The following is an 11,054-nucleotide window of genomic DNA, read 5'->3' on the forward strand; positions in this document are numbered from 1 at the left end:
TTCTTCCCACATCTGAGTCTGGTCCACCTAAGATTTAATCACTGATGGCTTCAGGACACTATTAAAATATAAGGACTATTGGTTGGCACTTGACATTATTGGAGATAGTAAAGTAATACCAACCTTTCTTCTGCACCTGAGTCCTACCCACCTCAGGAAGGTGGCTCATGTTAAGTGACACTTAAGTTGCAGGAGGCATGGTTAGATAAAAGTTCATTTGAAATGAATTTGGTGATTTGGGTAGAACATAATATCAATACAAATCAAAACTTAGGTATGGCAGCAAAAAAATTAGCGAGGTGATCTTGGTTATGTTAAGAAAAGTATAATGTTTCCAAAAATAAGGAAGTGGGAGTCTTTTTGCATTCTTTCCTTGTCAGAGCATGCCTGGAACATTGCGTTCAGTTCTAGCCATGCCATTTTAGGAAAAGGCATTGATAAGTTGGATAATATTTAAAGAAGGCCAACAATATCATGAACCACCTTGAGTTCATGCCATAAGTGGAGGAGGAACCACAGATGTTTATCTTAGAGAAGAAAAGACTGAAATTCTGTGTGTGTGTGTGTGTGTGTGTGTGTGTGTGTGTGTATTGGGGGTGGGAGGAATGGGAATAATAGTTTCATTCAAATAACTGAAGAATTGTCACATAGAAAAGGGATTAGACTGATTCCGACTTGCCCAAGAAAACAGAAAAACTGGGAGCAATCAGTACAATTTGCCCAAAAGAAAACAGGACTTGGCAGAAAAACAGCTCCAATCACGAGGGCGTCCCAGGAATGGACTGGGAGGCCTTGAGAAGTTGTTCTGGCTGAGATTCTTTGCTAACTCAGAGCCTATAGTTCAAGTAAATGCTCTATTTAATAAAATATAGTTAATATCTCCTGGTAAAAGCAAGGTGGTCAAAAAAACAAAAGAACAACAACAAAACACTTCACAGGTAGATAAAAGCTATCAAAGAAATTAAAGAAGGATAAAAAAGGAAGTTCTCTAGGGTTTCAAACATTCTCTTCTAGTCTTAGAGCTAACTTTGTGTCTTCCTTGATGAAAAGGGATCAAGATTTAGATAAATTGACCTAGGAGTCAAGTTAACTCAAATTTCTCCTGGTCTACATATGTTTTTTTTTTTTTTTTTTTTTGGTTCACAACAATGCTGGTGAAAGTTGGCTTTAGCTTAACCCTCCCAAGTTCTGCTAGCACTCTGGGGCTGGGTTTCTCCTCATTGGACAATCTCAAGCAAATACCATATAGCTATTTCTCAAGAACTTTGAAGAATAGAGTAAAAGAAGGCACCAAGATAATGTCTGATAATGAGGGAAGGAAGTTGGGCTTGTCAGGGTGTGAGATGGAAAGACGGGGAGCACAACCTGACTCTCCATTGGTACTCTCACAATGTCAGGAGAAGGGAAGCTGAGAAAGGTCTCTGGAAGGATGGGGGAACCCTGACAGTAAAGTTAGGGGAGGATGCCCTCAAGAATCACACATGGATCAGGATCCTCGGAGGATACATCTCAAGTGATGAAATCACATATCCACTATGATGTTTGTGTCAGTTGTTACTTTTGTTGTTTCCGGTGATGTAGTTGTTTTGGTTATTGTGACTGGTGGTGGTCACGTTTGTTGTCATTGTCGCTGTTGTTCTGTTAGTGGTGGTTCGGCAGTGATGGTGATGGCTGTGGTTGTTGTGGGTGTAGTTGTCATTGTTGATCCACCCCTCACAATTTAAAAAAGGCAAAAAACTGAGTCAGAAAGGGGAGTCAATATAATAAACATTCATAATTTGTTGGACAAATCTGAAAAACCAAATTCTTGATAAATCAGCTTTCAAAATTCTGGAGTACAATTCCAGCATCCTACTCACTAATATTCCCAAAAATTAAAGGGCACCATTGTCTTTCAAGACTGATGGGTCTGTGAATGAATGAGCAGCTTGGATCACCATGACAGCCAGTCTGGGCAACTGCCCCAGGGCCTGTTCGTTTCCTTCCTAATTTATGCTGCTCTCTCAAATCCAAAAAGTGACGCTAGATAAAAGCTTAGGTTTTCAATTTCTACATGTAAAAAGTTAATAGCTGAGAGAAGTCTGAAAGGATGAGCATTTATTAAGTGCCTACTATGTACCAGACATTGTACTAAGTGATGGGAATAGAAATCCAAAGGCAAGGCAATCCTTACCCACAAATAACATGTTCTAGTAGGAGACCACACATGTTGAAAATGATGTCCAAGAAAGAGTATTTAGTCTGAACGGTCACAGAGACAGTAAGTGGAATAATAAGGGGATGAATGATACTCCTGTTCCAGATACAATGACAATGTTCTCTTTATTGCAGTTCTATGAACAAAAGAAGCTATGTGCCTAGTGGACCATGGCCAGGGTGTTAAAGCCTGGCCCAAGAAGTTTAGAGCTAAATGACTTAGGTAGCTCCTCCTAGTCATGGTCTCTGGAAAGCAAGTTTGGAATAAGGAATATCTGCCAGAGTAGTACTTGGCAAATAATGCAAGCTCCTTCAAGGCCTGAGTTCAAATCCAGCCTGTTACTTACTAGCTATGTGACTCTAGCAAATCATTTAATCTTTGTTTCCCTCAGTTTCCTCATCTGGAAAATGGAGATAATTAAAAAAAAAAAACTTACTCCCAAGATTATTGTGAAGATAACATGAGATAGTATTTGGCAAGTGCTTTACAAACCTTGATGTGCTATAAAAGTGTTGGCTATCATTATTTTTAGTATCTTCTTTTTTCGTACTTATTTTTATTTTATTTTATTTGTGATTATTTGTTTCTGATTTGTTTTTCTTATTTCTTCAGTTATATGTGAAACCTTTTTTTCTTTTAAAAATACATTTATTAGTTTTCAACACTTATTTTATAAGATTTTTATTTTCATTTTTTTCTCCCTCCCTGCTCTCACCATTTCCCAAGATGGAAATTGATTTGATATAGGAAAAGCAATTTTAGCATTCATTTTTAAACCTTTGAGTTACAGGTTTTGCCTCTTCCTCCCCTCCAACTCATCCCCATTGAGAATTCAAGCCATTTTATATAGTTATACATGTGTAGCCATGTATATAATAATCATGTTGTGAAAGAAAACAGATAAAAACCCAACACTCAAACTCTCAAGAAAAGTAAAGAAAGTTTTAAAAAATATTTTTAATTTGTATTCAGACACCATCAGTTTTTTTCTCTGAGTATGGAAAGTATTTTTTTATCATAAATCCTTCAGAGTTGTCTTGGATTATTTTATTGCCGAGAATGGGGGAGTCATTCATGGCTGATCATCTTACAATATTGCTCTTACTTTTTATACCACAGATTTCCCTTTGCATCAGTTCATGGAAGTCTTTCTAGGTTTTTTCTAAAAGCATCCTGCTAAGTTTTTTCTTATAGAATACCATCATTATCGCATATCACAGTTTATTCAGCCAACAGAATCGTTGGATCCATTCACAACTCCACCAACAGAGCATTAATATCGTATCTTTCCCACATCCCCTCCAATTTTTGTCATTTTCTTTTCTGTATTATCAGCTAATCTAACAGGTATGAGGTAGTACCATCTTTTTGTGGGTTCTGCTGTTCTAGAATTTGTTTAAAGTCATTATTTAAAGGTATTTGAAGGGTTTGAAGGGAGAGCTCAAGTTCCTGTCTTTGCTCTGCTGTCTTTATTGGCTCCATCTCGTATTATTAATTAATGATGATATTATTAATCACTAAAATTTTAATTTGAAGCCTAGTGTCAACCGCAACTCCCTATTCTGTGAAAATCAGCTGTGTTCCACTTATATGCATGTTTCTTCTTTCTTCTAGTTTCATTTCCAGAGAGAATACTGAGATTACACTCATTCAGTGTAATTCAGACAAGGATCTCACACAGAGAACCACCAACCGCTTTGCCCACATGGTGTTGATGGCTTTCTTCCGTTCCCTTTCACATCCCATTCTGCTACCATCATTGCAGAAGCCGAGGGGTTCCAAGGAGGACTGAGGAATATTGGGGGATCCCCCATCTTGTTTCATAGTCTGAAAATAGCCGAGAAATTCTTTCTCATTGCAAAAACTCAGTTCATAATGCTCTAAAGTTTTCAAAGTCTTTTATAGGAATCATCTCGTTTGAATCTCCCAACAGCCCTAGGGTAATAATGCTACCAGGATGTATAAATGACACTGAGAATAATGGAGGTTAAATAATTTAGCCTAGTTGCAAAACTAGTGCAACATGAGTTTTCTGAGACCAAAAGATCTTACATCTTCCTACCCTAGCAGGGTTCTCCAATACCCGAAGGTTGACAATTACTCTTTTCTAAGATTGTCTAGGGCCCCAACTGAGAGCATCCCCTTATTTTAGAGGTATATTGAGTGAGACTCCAGTTCTATGTAGTTACTGATAAGATGTTCACTTCACAAACGAATATTTACTTCAAACCTAGAGCATCAACAAATGCATCAAAATTCCCCATAATGTTTTGAGACATAATCCTCCTCCCCATCCCAGTTATATTGCTGTGGTCTTTGAGAAGGGGAGGAGTTACCTTTGCAGCTTGGCTCAGTTTCTACGTATCATCAGGCCTACCAAAGTCAAACTCTAAGCCTGGCTATAGTTCCCCCAAACCCTGGCTTCTTCTGGTTCTCAGCGAGGCTGTATGCAAGACCCAACCTGGAACCCTGGCTCTGATCCTCATGGCTTGGGCTCCACGTTAGCGATTCCCTTCCCTTCCCCCTAAAAAAGAAAAGGACATGTGAATCACACCAAAATCCCAAGCTGGCTTCCACTGGCCACATGGCTCCAGGGGAAGGGGAGGTGATCCTCAGATCCTTCCTGTCCCAACCCCCTTACTGCCTACATCATCTGCACTAAGTCCTTCACTCCTAGAGGCCACTGCAGAAAAAGGAGAGACTGTATTTATTCTGGTGGATTCAGCTGATTGGCTCAAAGGTCTTCCAAGATAAGCACTGAGAAGAGATATCCCCAAACCCAGGGATGAGTAAATCCTTTGTGTCTCCCAAAGAGCTCTCTCACTTTTGCTGCTGTTCCAGCTCTGATCAGAGATTCTTCACCACAATCAGTGCTTAATGAATAAGTATTAAATTGAATTGAATATTTCCTCTCTGTCCACTCTTTGTGAATTATTCAGGCTGAAATGAAGAGGGATGCTAATTAATAACTTGCAAATTGGGAGGTCTTTGAGCCACTTAGAATTTAGTGAAAGCTAATGGAATCACAGCCCAGCCAATTAGCTGCTACTTCAGGCTGACAGCTTTCACACTCCTTTCTCTTTTATTCCCACAGTCACCACCTGGGGCAGACGCCCAGAACCTCTAGTTCAAGTAATCACAATACCCTCCTATTTGGGCATCCTGCTCCCATCTCTTCTCACTCCAATCCAACCCCCACAGAGTTTCTAAAAGATTTTTTCCTCCTAAAAGCACAGGTCTGACCATGTTTCTTACTTTAAAAAACAAAAACAAAAAACAAAAAAACAAACAAAAAAAAACTTCTTTTTTTTCATTTGAAAAATTTAAACTCCTCCAAAATTTGGTTCCGGATTATCTTTCTAGTGTTAACAGATTATATTTCCCCATTCCCACAGTCTGATATAAGGAAAATGAAAGTAGTCTCCCTCTTGAAATTACTGTGTAGTAAATTTTATGTATAATATATACATTATTCACACTAATTAGGAACTAGCTGGATTTGTTTAGATGGCTGTATATTTCACACCCTATTAAGATGTATCCACCCCACTCTGAAGGCAGAATATGCTTTTATTTTTGTCTTTGTATCCCCAAGTGTGAAGCACAATGTCTTGCATACAGTTGGCATTTACTTATAATTTAAAATTTTAAAATGAATTTTTAAAATCTATATTTTTTCATTTATACATTTTTAAAAATTGAACTGAGCATTAGGGATCACAGAAGAGAGGATGTCAGACTTATATGAATTGTTTTAAGTGAAGTGAGTAGAACCAAGAGAACATTGTATACAGCAACAACAAAATTATGCAACGATCAATTCTGATGGATGTCGTTCTTTTCAACAATGAGAACATTCAAGCCAATTCTAATAGACTTGTGATGGAGCCATCTGCATCCAGAGAGAGGGCTATGGGGATGGAGTATGGATCACAACATAGTATTTTCACCTTTTTTGTTGGTTGGTTGTTTGTGTTTTTCTTTCTTTCTTTTTTCCTTTTAATCTGATTTTTCTTGCACAGCATGAAAAGTGTGGGAATATGTATGGACTAATTGCACATATTTAACACATATTGGATTATTGGCTGTCTAGGGAAGTAGGTGGAGAAAAGGAAGGGAAACATTTGGAACATGAGATTTTGCAAGGGTGAATGTTGAAAAACTTTATTATACTTTGAAAACAAAAACTGTTATTAAAAAAGAAGAACACAGGACATCATAACTAGCAGGTCCTAAAGCTCATCCAGTGCAACTGTCCATTTTAAAAAAGTATTTTAAAAACAAATGTTTTTAAATAAAATAAAATTTCTGAATAAAACACCCTCCCTTTTCTTATCTTTTGTAAATAAATATGATTTTAAAAGAGAAAGAAAACAAAAAGAAATAATTCACAGAATAAATCAATGTATCAACCAAGTCTTGACATGTATATGTAGCTCTGCAAAGAAAGGAGGGAGGTATATTTTCTCCTTTGGGGGAGCTAGCCAAGCTTGATCATTATAAGTGTACATTTGTAATTGCCTCCTTCAGTGGAGACACTTTAGTCGCAGAAGGAATGAGTCGGTTTAAGATCATCCAAGCATAAATCAAAGAATGGGTCCTCTGTCTTCAAAATCAGGGCTTTTTCTACTACATAAATACAATGGCAATAGACAAAATAATGCAGAGTTGGTGATGTGGGAGGCTTACTAGGGATACAAAATAGGGAAAGTCATTTCTAGGGCTATTTGTGAGGAGGGAATGGGCTAAAGGAAGAAGAGGATGGGGAAATCATGGAAGACTTCCCAATGTTGGTGGTGTTGGGTAGAAAACCATGGGGAGCAGGTGGAAAGGGCATTTCAAGAAGACCAGATGGTGCCCCAAGTACATAAGATTTTATGCTTGGGGAAAATCATCACTTCAGAGGTGAAGAGAAGTGAGGGAGCCCAGGGCAGCCAGTCTCAGTTGAAGCCTTGGAAGCAGTTGTCAAGGACCAGAGCCCCATCTCTTCCTCACAGCAACCTAGGAATGGCAAGGACCTCATCTGTTTTCTAGTCCTTCTTTCTGATTGACAGATCAAGGGCAGGGACTTGGCCAACATCACACAGTGAGTTTTTATCAGGCTTATGATTTGTAGCTAATCCCTGGCTCCGATCCAGGGTTCTCTTTTTATTGGTTCTAGAAGATCACGAGCAGCTAAATTTTGTTTTTCAGATGTGAAACCTCCCTAGCCAGTTTTCAGTTACCAACAGCAGCCCCAACTAGCCTTTACATAGCACTTTAAGGTTTGCATAGTGGTTTAAACACATCCTCTCATTTGATCCTGGTAACAGCCCTGGGAGAGGGTGCTGTAATGAACCCCGTTTTACAGATAAGGAAGTGAGGGGAAGCAACGTGCTTGCCCAGGGACCCAAGGCTAGTGAGTACCTGAAGCAGAATTCAAAGTTAGTTTTCCTGCCTCCAAGTTGATTGCTCTAGGGGACTGTGCACTTAGCTGCCTCTCTGAGATCATGAAAATAAATGAGATTGTAAAACTGGAAAGCGCCATAAGAATGAGAGGAGCTGCTGAAAGAGAGCCCAGCTCCTCCGGGCAGCACCAAAGCCCACTATGAGACTCGTTGCCATAACCCAGGACTTTGCACAGTTCTGTGGCGTATTTCAAATGCGTGATTAGAATGATGTTTAAACCATTCGTGGCTCATTTTCTGCCACTTTGTGGGGATTTTAATGGGAGTTTCTTTCCATGTCCATGTGGCCCCAGAAAGGGGGTACAGAGATAAGGGGAGACCAGTGAGCAGCGTCTTTTTCAACTGATCTCATCTCATCCCCACGGCTCAACCCACAGAGGTGGATCATGAGGATGAATGGAGTCCTGATAGTGGAGGAAGAGGAGGGACTCACATCAGGGAAAGGTCTTAATCAATAAATAGTTATTGGACTCAAACAGGCCATAAGTCTCAGAGGGAGAACAGAGATTGAGGATCCATCATTGGATCCTGAAGGATTTAGTCATGTCTTTATTAGAATCTAATGAACCTCCAGCCGTGGAAGAAACTTTCTTTAGAAAGACTAAAAACATGAGCTTGTGGGAGGTTTCCCAATCAATTGTCCGGAATCCCTAAAGCTTTATTGATTTTTGGAGATAATTCAATTAGTCAGTCAGGAAAAAAAATGATCTTTTCTTTCAGAGCACAACAAAGTAAGCACTGCAGAGGAATGTCTATATTGCCCCGGTCTCCTGCAAAACCCGGATGGCTCCTGGAGGCAGGGCCACCGGCCGGCCCCCTGGAGGCAGGGCCACCGGCCGGCTTCCTAGAGTCAAGGCCACCGGCCGGCCCCCTGGAGTCGGGGCCACCAATCGGTCTCCTGGAGGCAGGGCCACCCGCCGGCCCCCTGGAGGCAGGGCCACCCCTCGGCCTCCTGGAGGCAGGGCCACCGCCGGCCTCTGTTTCCTCACCCCTGCAGAGTCCTTTCTGTCTGGTTTTGCCATGACCTTGTCTTGACGCCAGTGCCCTGAGCAGAGTGGGCGCTTAACCAATGCTAGCTGACGGGGACTGGCTCTGAGCCGGAATGGCCAAGCTGGGAGGGGACTGGAAGGGTCCAGTTGGAGGGAGGTTGGAGGTCATTGATTCCCCAGGAGGAGACTGAGGCCCATAGAGGTAAGTGATTGTCCAAAATCATATAGGAAGGGGAAGAGCTGAGAATGAAGCCCGAGTCCTTGGACTAAATCGGAGACCTTCCCCCACACCATGCTGTGGTCCCCTAGTCCAACCACCTCATTTTATAAGGAGTATAACATGCAATGACAATCTCTAAATTAAGCAATAAGCGTGTATTAAGTGCCTACTGTGTACCAGTAACTTGGGCAAAATAAATGGACTTATCCAAAGTAAGCAGGATAGCGAAGGCTTAAGCCCAGTTACTCTAGGACTCCAAATACAGAGCAATTCTCATGCTCCACATCCGTTCCTCAGGTCACCTAGTTTAATAGCTCCCCAAAATCACATTCACAGATCATTATGTTTGGCCGTGCGCCTCCCTTCAGGCCTCCATGGGAGAGCAGCCTCGGAGCCAACCCATCTCGGGGCCGCAGCCCCTGGTTGTTGTTCTCAGCAAGGTCTCTGCCTGCTAGGAGAAGGCTGACCATCGGCCATGAGATCCACGTGCTGGGGGAGAAACACTGACCCCGAAGGGTCCCCAAGGCCACTTCCCGAAGGACTGCAGCCCAGGACAGAAGGGGGGGGGACTCACACCCCCGGGGGACACGCCCTCACTGGGCTCAGAAGATGCAAGAATGTGCTTTGCTCAGCTTCCCCTGCCAGTGGGGAAATGCAGCTCTTCTTCTTCTTCCATAAGCTTGTCCCTGCTCCTTAGCCCTACGTAGCCACAGCGGAGGTGCAGGCAGGCAAGTGGAGGCCGCTCCCTGGATGCTGCCTCTGTTCACCCTCGTGACTGCCAGGGCCGGGCCATTCTTCTCTTTGGACAGTTCTAATTGTTAGGAAACTTTCTCTTTTATTGATTTCCATGAAATCTGAGCCTCTCAGACTTCCCCACTTTGCTGCTGGTTCTAACTCCCCTGAGCAAGTGAAATAAGGTTTCAAATGAGGACAGCCTTAGGCTTTAAGATATATGCTGGTCTTGGAATTTATTATCACATCGGATCATTACAAAAACCATGAGGAAATACTAATATCATTCCCATTTGACAGATGAGGATATTGAGACTCAAAGAAATTTTAAGTGACTTAATTAAGAATTACACAGTTACTAACTAATGTTGGAATCATTGTTCATACAGCAGCTTTCCAAATACATGCCTTTGTTTCCTTGCCTTGGTCCTTGCCTGTGTCACCACGCGAAAACAGATATTACGGTTCCCTAAGTTTGGTCTCCTCCAAGTAAAGGGTCCAGAGTTCTGTCGATCAGTCTTCATGCGACATGATTGAAGAGCTTTTCATCCTCGTGCTAGGCATCCGGACGCTCTCTGTCTTATCAAAGTCCTTTCTAACACACACACAGATACTTACATACACATAACACACATGTGTGCTTAAGACTTGTACACATATGAATACACACATGTTTCTATCCATATGCACAGAGGTATATTACATGTGCATGTGTGTATGTATATCCCGATGTATATTCTCTGAGACTCAGTCTGACCAGAACCAAAACCAAAAGGAAATCCAAGGTCAGGATGAATCCACAAGGTGACGCTGTAAAGTAACATTTTTAAAAGCTGTAGGGAGTGAACAGTACTGGGAGTAAGGGGGAAGCAGCCCCAGTGTGCAGAGGGTTTCACAGCGTCCCCAGCTAGAAGGGGCCATGGCGCTCAGACTAGCCCTGCATGTACAAGTGCAGTAATGGACCAGTAGCTGTAGTATCATCCGGATGCTGAAAAGGAGCAGCCATCTCCCCGTGGTTGTCCTGACTCTTCCTGAAGACCTGAAAGGCTCCCTGAATTCTGAGCAAACGCCTCCATCCGGGACCAGCTCTAAGGAATAGGAAGCCAGCCCTGCCGTCCAATGTTAACTTGCATCCATCACTCCTCATTGACTGAACCACTGTTCTCCGAGAACAAGTAGAGTCAGTCTATTCTCTCTTTATTCCAGTTCTGGAGCAGGGCCAGCCTGACTCCCTTAGCATTTTTTATTCTCCAGACTTAATACTCCCAGCTCTTTAACTGAGCCTCACAAGTTGATCTTAAAAGGCTAGAGAACTGGGCTTAATCTCATGAGATGAAATTCAATAGCGATAAATGTAAAATCTTGCAGCAGAATATAAAAAACCAGCCTCACAAGCACAGAAAGAAACAAGTAAAGTTAGACAGTGATTGTTCTGAAAGAGATCCACAGATGTTAGTGGATGATACTCC

The sequence above is a fragment of the Antechinus flavipes genome, chromosome 2 (genome assembly GCF_016432865.1).
Source record: "Antechinus flavipes isolate AdamAnt ecotype Samford, QLD, Australia chromosome 2, AdamAnt_v2, whole genome shotgun sequence".
NCBI classification, from domain to species: domain Eukaryota; kingdom Metazoa; phylum Chordata; class Mammalia; order Dasyuromorphia; family Dasyuridae; genus Antechinus; species Antechinus flavipes.